This window comes from Ambystoma mexicanum, chromosome 6p, assembly GCF_040938575.1.
Source record: "Ambystoma mexicanum isolate Mex_15411 chromosome 6p, UKY_AmexF1_1, whole genome shotgun sequence".
Classification (NCBI taxonomy): domain Eukaryota; kingdom Metazoa; phylum Chordata; class Amphibia; order Caudata; family Ambystomatidae; genus Ambystoma; species Ambystoma mexicanum.
In genome coordinates, this window is record NC_090935.1 from 167,642,993 (window position 1) to 167,653,002 (window position 10,010).

A 10,010-nucleotide genomic window follows, 5' to 3' on the forward strand; every position below is an offset into this window, starting at 1 on the left:
AAGGCCAGGAACTCATTGGGGATCTGGATCCTGTTGACCATCCTGAGCTGCAGTCTTTACTGGCAGAAGGTGGACCCAGCAGGGCAGACTTCAGTAGGGGACAGAGAGAATGTCCAACTCTGGAAGGTCTTCGCCACCAGGCAGAAGCTCAGGCTGAAGGGCAAGAGCCTGGGAAATACAGGTTGCACTGGGAAGATGGCCTCTTCTACAGTGAACCGACTGAGTCTGCACCTGGAGACTACAAACGACTTGTAGTACCCCAAGAGAACAGACCACAGTTCTTGCAGTTAGCCCACGAGATTCCTTTGGCTGGTCACTTGAGTTTCAACAAGACTAAGGAAAGGCTCTCTCTCTATTTCTATTGGCCAAAGATGGGGGCCGAAGTAGAAAAACACTGCAGGAGCTGCCACACCTGCCAGATCTCTGGTAAGGTTGGCTCCAAGAATGTGGCACCGTTAGTGCCTCTCCCAGTCGTTGGAGTCCCATTTGAGAAAGTAGGGATTGACATCGTTGGTCCCCTTGATCCTCCAAACTCCTCAGGCAACAGGTTTATACTTGTTGTAGTAGACCATGCTACTAGGTATCCTGAGGCAATTCCTATGAGGACTGTTACAGCTCCGGCTGTGGCTAAGGCCCTCCTTGGTATTTTTACTAGGGCCGGGTTTCCTAAGGAAGTAATCTCTGACAGGGGGTCAAACTTTATGTCCCACTACATGAAAGCCATGTGGAAAACATGCGGAGTTACTTACAAGTTCTCAACGGCTTACCACCCACAAACCAATGGGTTGGTAGAACGGTTCAACCGAACCATGAAGAGCATGATAGGTGCTTTAGAGGAACCCCTTAAGCGCAAGTGGGACCTTCTACTGCCATGCCTTCTCTTTGCTGATAGAGAAGTCCCTCAGGAGGGCGTAGGTTACTCGCCCTTGGAACTCCTCTATGGTCATCCCGTCAGAGGTCCATTGGTTCTTGTTAAGGAGGGGTTGGAGAGTGCTCCTTCCCCCAAGCCAGTCAGAGTGACTGACTACGTGATAGGTCTCCGGAGGAGAATGTCACACATGATGACGGAAGCAAGCGATAACTTGAAAGCTGGACAAGCATTGGTCAAGCACTGGCATGATCAAAAGGCTAACATGGTTGAGTTCGCTCAAGACCAACTCGTTCTCGTTATGATCCCAACAAGGCAGAGGGCCTTGCAAGATAAGTGGATGGGACCCTTCCGAGTAGTGGGTAAACTCGGAGAGGTTAACTATCTGGTGGACCTGGGCAATCCCAAGGAGGCTCCGACAGTCTTTCACACCAACCGACTTAAAGCGTATGTCTCACGACCTGATGTAGGAGCGTTGCTTCTAGCATCATCCGAGGAAGAAGAAGAGAGTGAAGCTCTTCCGGATCTCCTCAGAGGCTTACCTTTAGACGAAAAAATTGAAGGAGTAAATCTCTCCTACAATCTGACACCCGAGCAACAAGAAGAGTGCAAATCTATGTTGAATCAGTTTGCCTCTCTGTTCTCGCTTTCACCAGGCTTGACCCCTTGGGGCCAGCACGACATACTCACTGGTGAATGTCTGCCAGTCAAAAGCAGAGGATACCGCATGTCAGAAAACGTACGAACCCACATCAAAGGTGAGGTCAGCAAGATGCTTGATCTCGGGGTAATAGAGCCCTCTACTAGTCCATGGTCTAGCCCAGTTGTGTTAGTACCAAAGGCCGGATCTAAAGAACTTAGATTCTGCGTGGATTATAGAGCTCTTAATGCAGTCACCAAGACTGATGCCCACCCTTTGCCAAGAACAGATGAGTTGGTGGATAAACTTGGCGCCGCCAAGTTCCTCAGCACATTTGACTTGACGTCAGGCTATTGGCAAATAGCCCTGACAGACCATGCCAAGGACAGACCATGCCAAGGAGAAAACTGCATTTTCTACCCCCGTTGGCCTATACCAGTTTAAGGTAATGCCTTTCGGATTGAAAAATGACCTGCTACGTTTCAACGGATGGTAAACCAGGTTCTGAATGGGATGGAGGACTTCTGCATGGCATACTTGGATGACATCGCAGTGTTCAGCAATTCCTGGGAAGAACATGTAACCCACCCGAGAGATGTTTTGCAGGCTCTTGGATGAGCCAATCTGACCATAAAGGCGAGCAATTGGACAGAATAAGGTCGTCTATCTTGGGCATGAGGTAGGCGGTGGAGAAATAAGGCCTTTGCTCAGTAAAATTGAAGCTGTGCAAAAATGGACAACACCGACTACTCAAACCCAGGTGAGAGCCTTCCTAGGCCTCACTGGGTATTACAGGAATTTCATAGAGAACTATGGGACCATAGCTTCTCCACTGAATGTCATCTTCTCGCCCAAATTTCCTAAAAAGGTTAAATGAAACGAGGAGTGCAATCAGGCTTTTGAAACCCTGAAAAAGGCTCTTTGCCAAGCCCCAGTACTCAGAGCTCCTGATTACCGCCAACACTTCATTGTGCAGACAGATGCTTCGAATGTAGGAATAGGTGCCGTACTCAGTCAACTGGATGGGAAAGGTAGGGAGCACCCCGTTTGCTTCATCAGCCGCAAGCTGAAGGATCCTGAAACAAGGTGGGCAACAATCGAAAGAGAGTGCTTTGCTATCGTGTGGGCTCTGAAGAAGTTTAGGCCGTACTTGTATCGTTCTACTTTAGTCATTCAGACTGACCACCAACCCTTGAGATGGTTAATGCAAATGAAAAGGGAAAACCCAAAACTATTGAGATGGTCAATCTGCCTGCAAGGGTTTGATTTCACCATTGAGCACAGGTCAGTATGTCACCACCAAAATGCTGATGGTCTCTCTAGGATGTATGTCATCGACTAGAGGTATGAGATTCATCCAGGAGTGGATTAAATCCTCCTGTCCCTTAGTCTGGGAGGGGCGAGTGTTAGGGAGAATTCTCTGTTTAGGCTGAATTTCCTAACCTAGTGAGTCCCCCAGCAGCTTTGCTGGATTTCGGGAGTTTGTTTTTTTCCATCCTGCCAAGAGTGAGACTCTTTTTCTCCCACTCTTGGACATGTATGTGTGTAATTCCTTTGAAAGGTCAATGTGTTCGATGGGCTATGGGGTCTTTTACTCCATAGGGTCTCATATGTTTTTCTATGTGTGTTACACCGCACCCTACGTGCCGTAACACTGGGGAGTCCTAGCGGACCCCCACCATAGACTCCATACCCGGGGACTGACTACTGTCTCCCCGGGCATGTAAAGTCACCATTGGCTTTACTAGACCTAAATTTACTAACAGAACTAGTACAAACCATCTTATTGTGGACGTACTAGTAGGGGTAATTCGATTACTCCTAGATCTGTTACTCGAGGGGGCACTGTCCCGTCCCCCCTCGTCGAGTTTTGGCTGGTGGCAGTGGAAACTACTTGTTATGTTCGATCCCGAACATAACCCTATGGGATTCGTCCCATGGTTGGAGATTGATACTTTTTCTCGTTAATCTCCAACGTACCACCGATCTACTTATCTTAAATAAGTTTTATCGGATGGTATTTTCTGCCAGAACTCGGTTTGTAAAATGGCGTCTGTGTTCGTCTCTGTGACTCCTAAACCAAAGGTCGAGCCCTTTGTTCCACTTTTGGCGGGCTCTGTACAGAGACCCTCCAAAGTGGTGCCATTCTGTCTGGGTTACCACAGGGGTGTGGGAGGGGGTTTAGGCACCCTGGACCGAGTTGCCTTGCCAACTCCGGTCGCACTCTGGAGTGATTGGCCCAAGTGGTGAGCCTTCCCGCTCACCACTTAGCATGTGTTGATTGACAGCTAGGCTGAATGAATGGGGGTTTTCTGCATAAAAGCAGGGCTTTTGGGACTGGATCTTCAGAAGTCGCCACAGGACCTAAGAATCCGACGAGGGTAACGCTGAGCCGACCTGCACAACGACACCTCCGGTGGAGCCCTGCAGAACCGACTCACCACTTCCTGACGACAGAGGAGATCTCCCTGCCGAAGAGTCTCTTCCCCTGGCTGGTGGGAACAACCAGTCCCCTTTGCTTTTTATTCGCCTCAGGATGCAGTGGTCGAATTGCCCATGCAGAGCACCCCGGCAACCGGATAGCCACTACCCCTGTACCGCAACCAAAAGGTGGTGCCTTGTGATGGAGCACTCCGCAGCTGGTCTCTTCCCTGGTGGTGCACCGGACTTCACTTTTCTTCGACGACGAGATCATCTCTACTCTTGGCAAAGACCCGACGTGCATCCACCACCAGGAACAACTGCCCCCGCCGGAGCTGCCCTCCACAACAAGGTACCGTGTCCGCCTGGCGTTCCTTTCGATCGGTTCGAGTGAGGTGTCTTAATCCTCTCCGTTCCGTTGGGTCGCCTCCAAGCTTGTCTCATTTATTGTTCTGAACTGGTTCAATCTGCCGATAACAATTTGCTACAAAGACTTGAATGCATCTCCACTAGAGACTCGTTGGGACATCGCGCCTTGCCTCTCTCCGAGTGGGCCTGGCCTCTGAACTTTATGATCTATTGTGATTCTTGCCTTCCCGCCTTGCATTTTATCCGCGAAGGATTGAACTGTGTTGATTTCATAAACTGCCTATCTTTTTCTCTCCCGTCCTAACTAATATTAGAGTGTCATCTAGGTTGAGGTATACACCTCTGTCTGAAAATAAGTGGTACTGGTAGAACCTAGAGTTGTCGAAATATTGCTAGGGGGATTCATCGTTTTTCTTCTTCGTAGAGTAATTGTATTTGATTTGTTTGCCGTGAATTTGCCATAGTGTTTTTGATAGATGTTTTGTTATAAATAAATACCTTAATATCTTTACACTAAGCCTTGTTGCGTGTTTGCTTGTCTTGCTGTGAAGAATTGCCCTATTTTGTATACTCCACATACTGCTCAACTTTTCGAGAGAAGTCTGACTGCTCAGCCACAGCTACCAAGTGAATCTGTGTGGTACAGACTGCTACCAAGTGGGTTCACCGCCAAACGCCTGTAGTCCTAAATCTTTTGCAGTGGTCCCAGAGGGGACTGCGCAGGTTTCCGCCTAACAATATTATAAAGTGTTTACCATTAGTTTCACTATCTTGTGACATTTCTTCATGCGGGAAATGTTCCTCTAGCCATTCCAGAGTACTAGACATTTCTGTGAGAGAAAAAAAAAAGATAATATATTTTTTTATCTAATACAGAAAGTTTATAAATATATGAATAAAATTAAGTACACTTACTATTTCAGGTAAGATATGTCCTATGTACTCAGTGGGTCTGCCTTGTTCTCAGTTCTGTCGTGTTTGTGAGGTAATTATGTTGGAAGCCAATTTATTTTCTTGTGGTATATTCCATTTTAGAACATAGTGCATTTAAATGAATGGTTAGTGTGTTGTATATATGGGTTACATTTCTTATGTATTAGTACATATAATGTGTTTGTGTGCTTTTTTTTTAAATTTGTTAAATGTTCCTATGTTATGATATAACAATCAAACATACCCCCCCAGTTTTTAGGTAGTGGTACTGTTCTTCGAACATGTCCGCGAACATTAAATGAGTTCGCGGACATCAAGTAAAGTAGAAGAGATTCAGTCAGTTCCATATGATATGTATATAAAGTGAAAGTCATTATTGTTAAGTTGCGCTACTAAAAACCTATGTAATTCAATGAAAAAACTTTGTTAAAGGGACGTTATGGTTAAGTTGTGCTACTAAAAACCTATTAAATTCAGTGAAAAAAATGTGTCAAAGGGACGTAATGGTTCCAAGTAAAACCGAAAAACCCTTGAAATTCGCCAGTCATGGTAAGCTAAGCAACCATAACTCGCGCCACCACCATGCACTGCTAAGACTAACACCCAGGACATCAAAGATGACATCACAAATGTCATTGAGGACATAACTGATGACATCACATGTCTGGCTCACTCTTTTTTCTTTTGCTGACATATCTAGGCCACATGGTTTCCTTCAGTAACAGTCAGAAACTAAAAATGTTATTTTATTTGTAGACGTATCCTTCAAGTAGGTTCTTACAGTAATTCCCTTAGAGTCCAGACACATCATATGAAACATATACATACGGGAAGACACAAGCTTGAAAGACAGCAATCCTTTTTGTGCATAAAGATAATCAATAGACGTATGAGCACTTTCTGATAGTTCTGTTGTTTTTTTTATGGCTGTACCTTCCCTGTATATGGTCGTATTTGTATACATTGTACTCACACTACTTTTCTTAGGGTCCAATCACATCAAGTGATACATATACCTAGGGTAAATAGCAGCTTTGAAACAGAGCAAACATTTATTTGCATGAAAATAATCAGTTAAATTATGAATTGTTTCTGCTACTACTTGTGCTTTTTTGCTAACTTCACTTTCCCTGTATATACCCATATTGGTATGTGTTCTTGTGTCTTTGTGTTTTGTCTATAGTAATGCAATTATGTAATACATGTGTTTTATTAGCTACTTATCACATATTTCACAGTACACAAACATCTATTAAGAAAACAATTATCATTTTATTATTCAACATATTAACATTACAAATATTATACCTTCATCTTGTATGCTGCACAAAATGTTATGTTTCTGTATGAGTAGCTTAGTATACTAGATAGAACCCCATAATAGAATGCTATTTATATCAATGCATCGTTCAATGCACTAATTAGGGTATGATATTTATCGCAATGACCCTTGACACTTGTTTCGCAACATTATAATAAGAATCCCTTGTACACATATTTCATGAAAAGTACATACACACGTGATGTCATCAGTGATGTCATCAATGACATTTGTGATGTCATCTTTGATGTCCTGGGTGTTAGTCTTAGCAGTGCACGGTGGTGGCGCGAGTTATGGTTGCTTAGCTTACCATAACTGGCGAATTTCAAGGGTTTTTCGGTTTTACTTGGACCCATGACGTCCCTTTGACAAAGTTTTTTCACTGAATTTCATAGGTTTTTAGTAGCGCAACTTAACCATAACGTCCCTTTAACAAATTGTTTTCATTATATATATATATATATATATATATATATATATATAGGTTCCTAGACATAAAATCGAAATCAATAAAATCGAAAGTCAAAATGTCGAAAAAATAATCTCGAAAAAAAAAAAGTCGAATTTTTTTTTAATACGTTTTTTATTCGAAATGGGGGGGTTCCCCCCCAACCCCCCTTTTTTTCTATTTTTTTTTTATTTTACCCCTTTTTTTTACTTACCAAACCCAAAAAAAATATATAAATAATAAAAAAACAAATTCGACTTTTTTTTTTTCGACATTATTGATTCGACTTTTTTGTCATTCGACTTTATTTTTTCGATATTATGACTGGACACCATATATATATATATATATATATATATATATATATACACACACACTGGGGAACATACATTCATATTGTAAATTTGCTAAAAATGTATTATGTATACCTGCATATGTGACTGACCTTGCATGAAATCTGAAAATCGACACATTACTAAATGCACCAATTTCATGAAAGTATGCATTACTTACAATTGTACAATACTGGCCAGCTAAGGATTGTGTATTATTTCCCACTTTGGAATTAAAATTCCATAATCTATTATCTTTCTTTTTCAGTCCTTTTAACTTCATCCATTTCAATTTAGAAAATATAATCTTTCCCTTGAAACACGTTTAGAAAATGTAAATGAAAATATTAATACACAATAAAATGAATAATCAACCTTCACATTCAAAATTAAAGACAGATTAAATCAAATGCAAAGTATTTATTAAAATGTATATTATTCCTAAATAATAATACCGATTAGTATGTTGTAAAAATAATTATGACTGAAGAATAAAAATACAAAAACAAATTATTAATTGCAATTAATGTTCAATATTATTATAATGAAATCAAGGAAAACACATTACAAACATTAATTTAATTTGTATTATTTTTGCTAATCTTAAATCTGATATTTAATTCATATTTATTTTAACAAATATTAAAAAATACAAAATATGATTATGAGCCTCAAATATTTATTGAGGTTAAGTTAAAAGGGTAATACGTTATGAAACATATTAATTCAACATATTTTCTTTTAATGAGCATTAATAATCAAAATAAATATTACACATGTAATACATAAAAAATGAAAAAGAAATATAAAACAATGAATTACAATACATTATTATGAATCATAAAATCATATTGCTATGTGGAATATATAACACCAATACAAAGTAAAATGTATAATAATGAACGCGTATAATCATGATGATTTAACAGAAGGATAGACATCTAGCCCTACTCTTTCCAACAACCATGTTTGGTTGTCCTTCCACCTTTTTCTATCACATAGTCTAATGAACACATGCTGAATGGGGAGCTCAGACTACATTTTCTCAATATAGATGTATAAGTATTCTTACTTCCAAGTAAGGCAGCACCTGGTCTCACATTAAACTAAAATAAAATCCAGCTTGACATAACATGGCACAAACTCTAAATAATAATTTTTTTCACAATAAGGTACATACCTTTGATCATTTTATTGTACCAGTTTGTAGCACCCCATTCCCTCATCACTTGTTCCGAAAAACATTTATAAGTATACAGTTGATTCTTGACTATCGACTCTTGGCTCATGTTTGGCAGTCATAGAATTAACTCTCATAAATGTGTCCTGGCCTAAAAAGTATGGAGACATTAGGCAGATAAGACCCTTAAGCATTCAATGTTACATGGTACTAACTTACAAACCTGCAAATCAACCTTTCAAACAAAACCCAACTATCACAACACTTTAGGACATATCTACCTTCTCCATTTGTGCAGAACCGTGGTCCACCTAACAGGACTGACATGCACCCGTGCTGTTGAAAAATAAATGTTGTAAGCCAGTGAATCTATCCCTCCCTGTGTTTGTAGCTACTTCCCACGTCCCCAGCCACATAACTTGTTCTTGCAGATTTTCATACTCCCGACAAACTACAGTCTTCATACCCCTGAGATCCCTGGTGGCTGCAAAAAATGACACTCCATATGCAAGCCTAGGCATACTGATACTACTACGGTGATGATTGGGTGCAGTACAAAAGCATGTTAGCAAACATAACATGGACAAAAATGAAACTGTAAAATAGAAGTAATACATTAAAAATAAAAACTACAAAACATAATAGGTAATGAACAATAATTATGATGTTTAAAAATTGATTAAATAGTTAAAATAATGATGTTTAAAAATGTATGAAATAGTGAGAATGATTATAGTATAGACAATACCAATTAAAAGTAACATACATATAAACAAATATATACAAAAAATCAATGTAAAACAATAATACATGTGTTACATTAATGGAATTAAGCTAAATGAAAATGTGCTTAAAAAACCAATGCAACGGGTGAAGGGTTACACATTGTATATATTTTGTATAATTAGTTCTATGTTAATAAGGCAATTCAGCTAAACCACATATGCCTCAACAGCCACTAAACAATACATTGTGGTTATGTACAGTATCTCTAAATACCTGCTTGTTTGTAGAAAACTGTCTGTGTCTCATCGATCAGCACTATTGTATATATAGCATTTTTCTTTCACTTGTTGGGTGCTTATAAAGGGGATGACAGAAAAATGTAATTACAACAATAATAATTAATTAATTAATTAATTAATTAATAAAAACAAATAATCCAATGAATATAGTGGGGAGGGGAAGAGGAACCTACTATGCCTTGTGAGTGTTCAGAACGTGCAATGGCAAGAGGGATATGTGTATGGGATATGTGCATTGGTGCTCCTGGTGAGCAGTAGGTGAAGTGCTATAAAGAAAGGGTAAGTGCAATCTCCATGGGGAGGGTTTAAAATAAGGACAACTCTCAAGAATGCAAAGAACAACATTTATGTGATCAGCGCAGTACAGTCTAATGTCCTTGTGATTTTAGCATTGAGGTATATAATAGCAAATATCTTCCATGTTATAGCGCATTTAAAGTAGCATAAAACACTTCTTTGTGAATTGTGAGAGT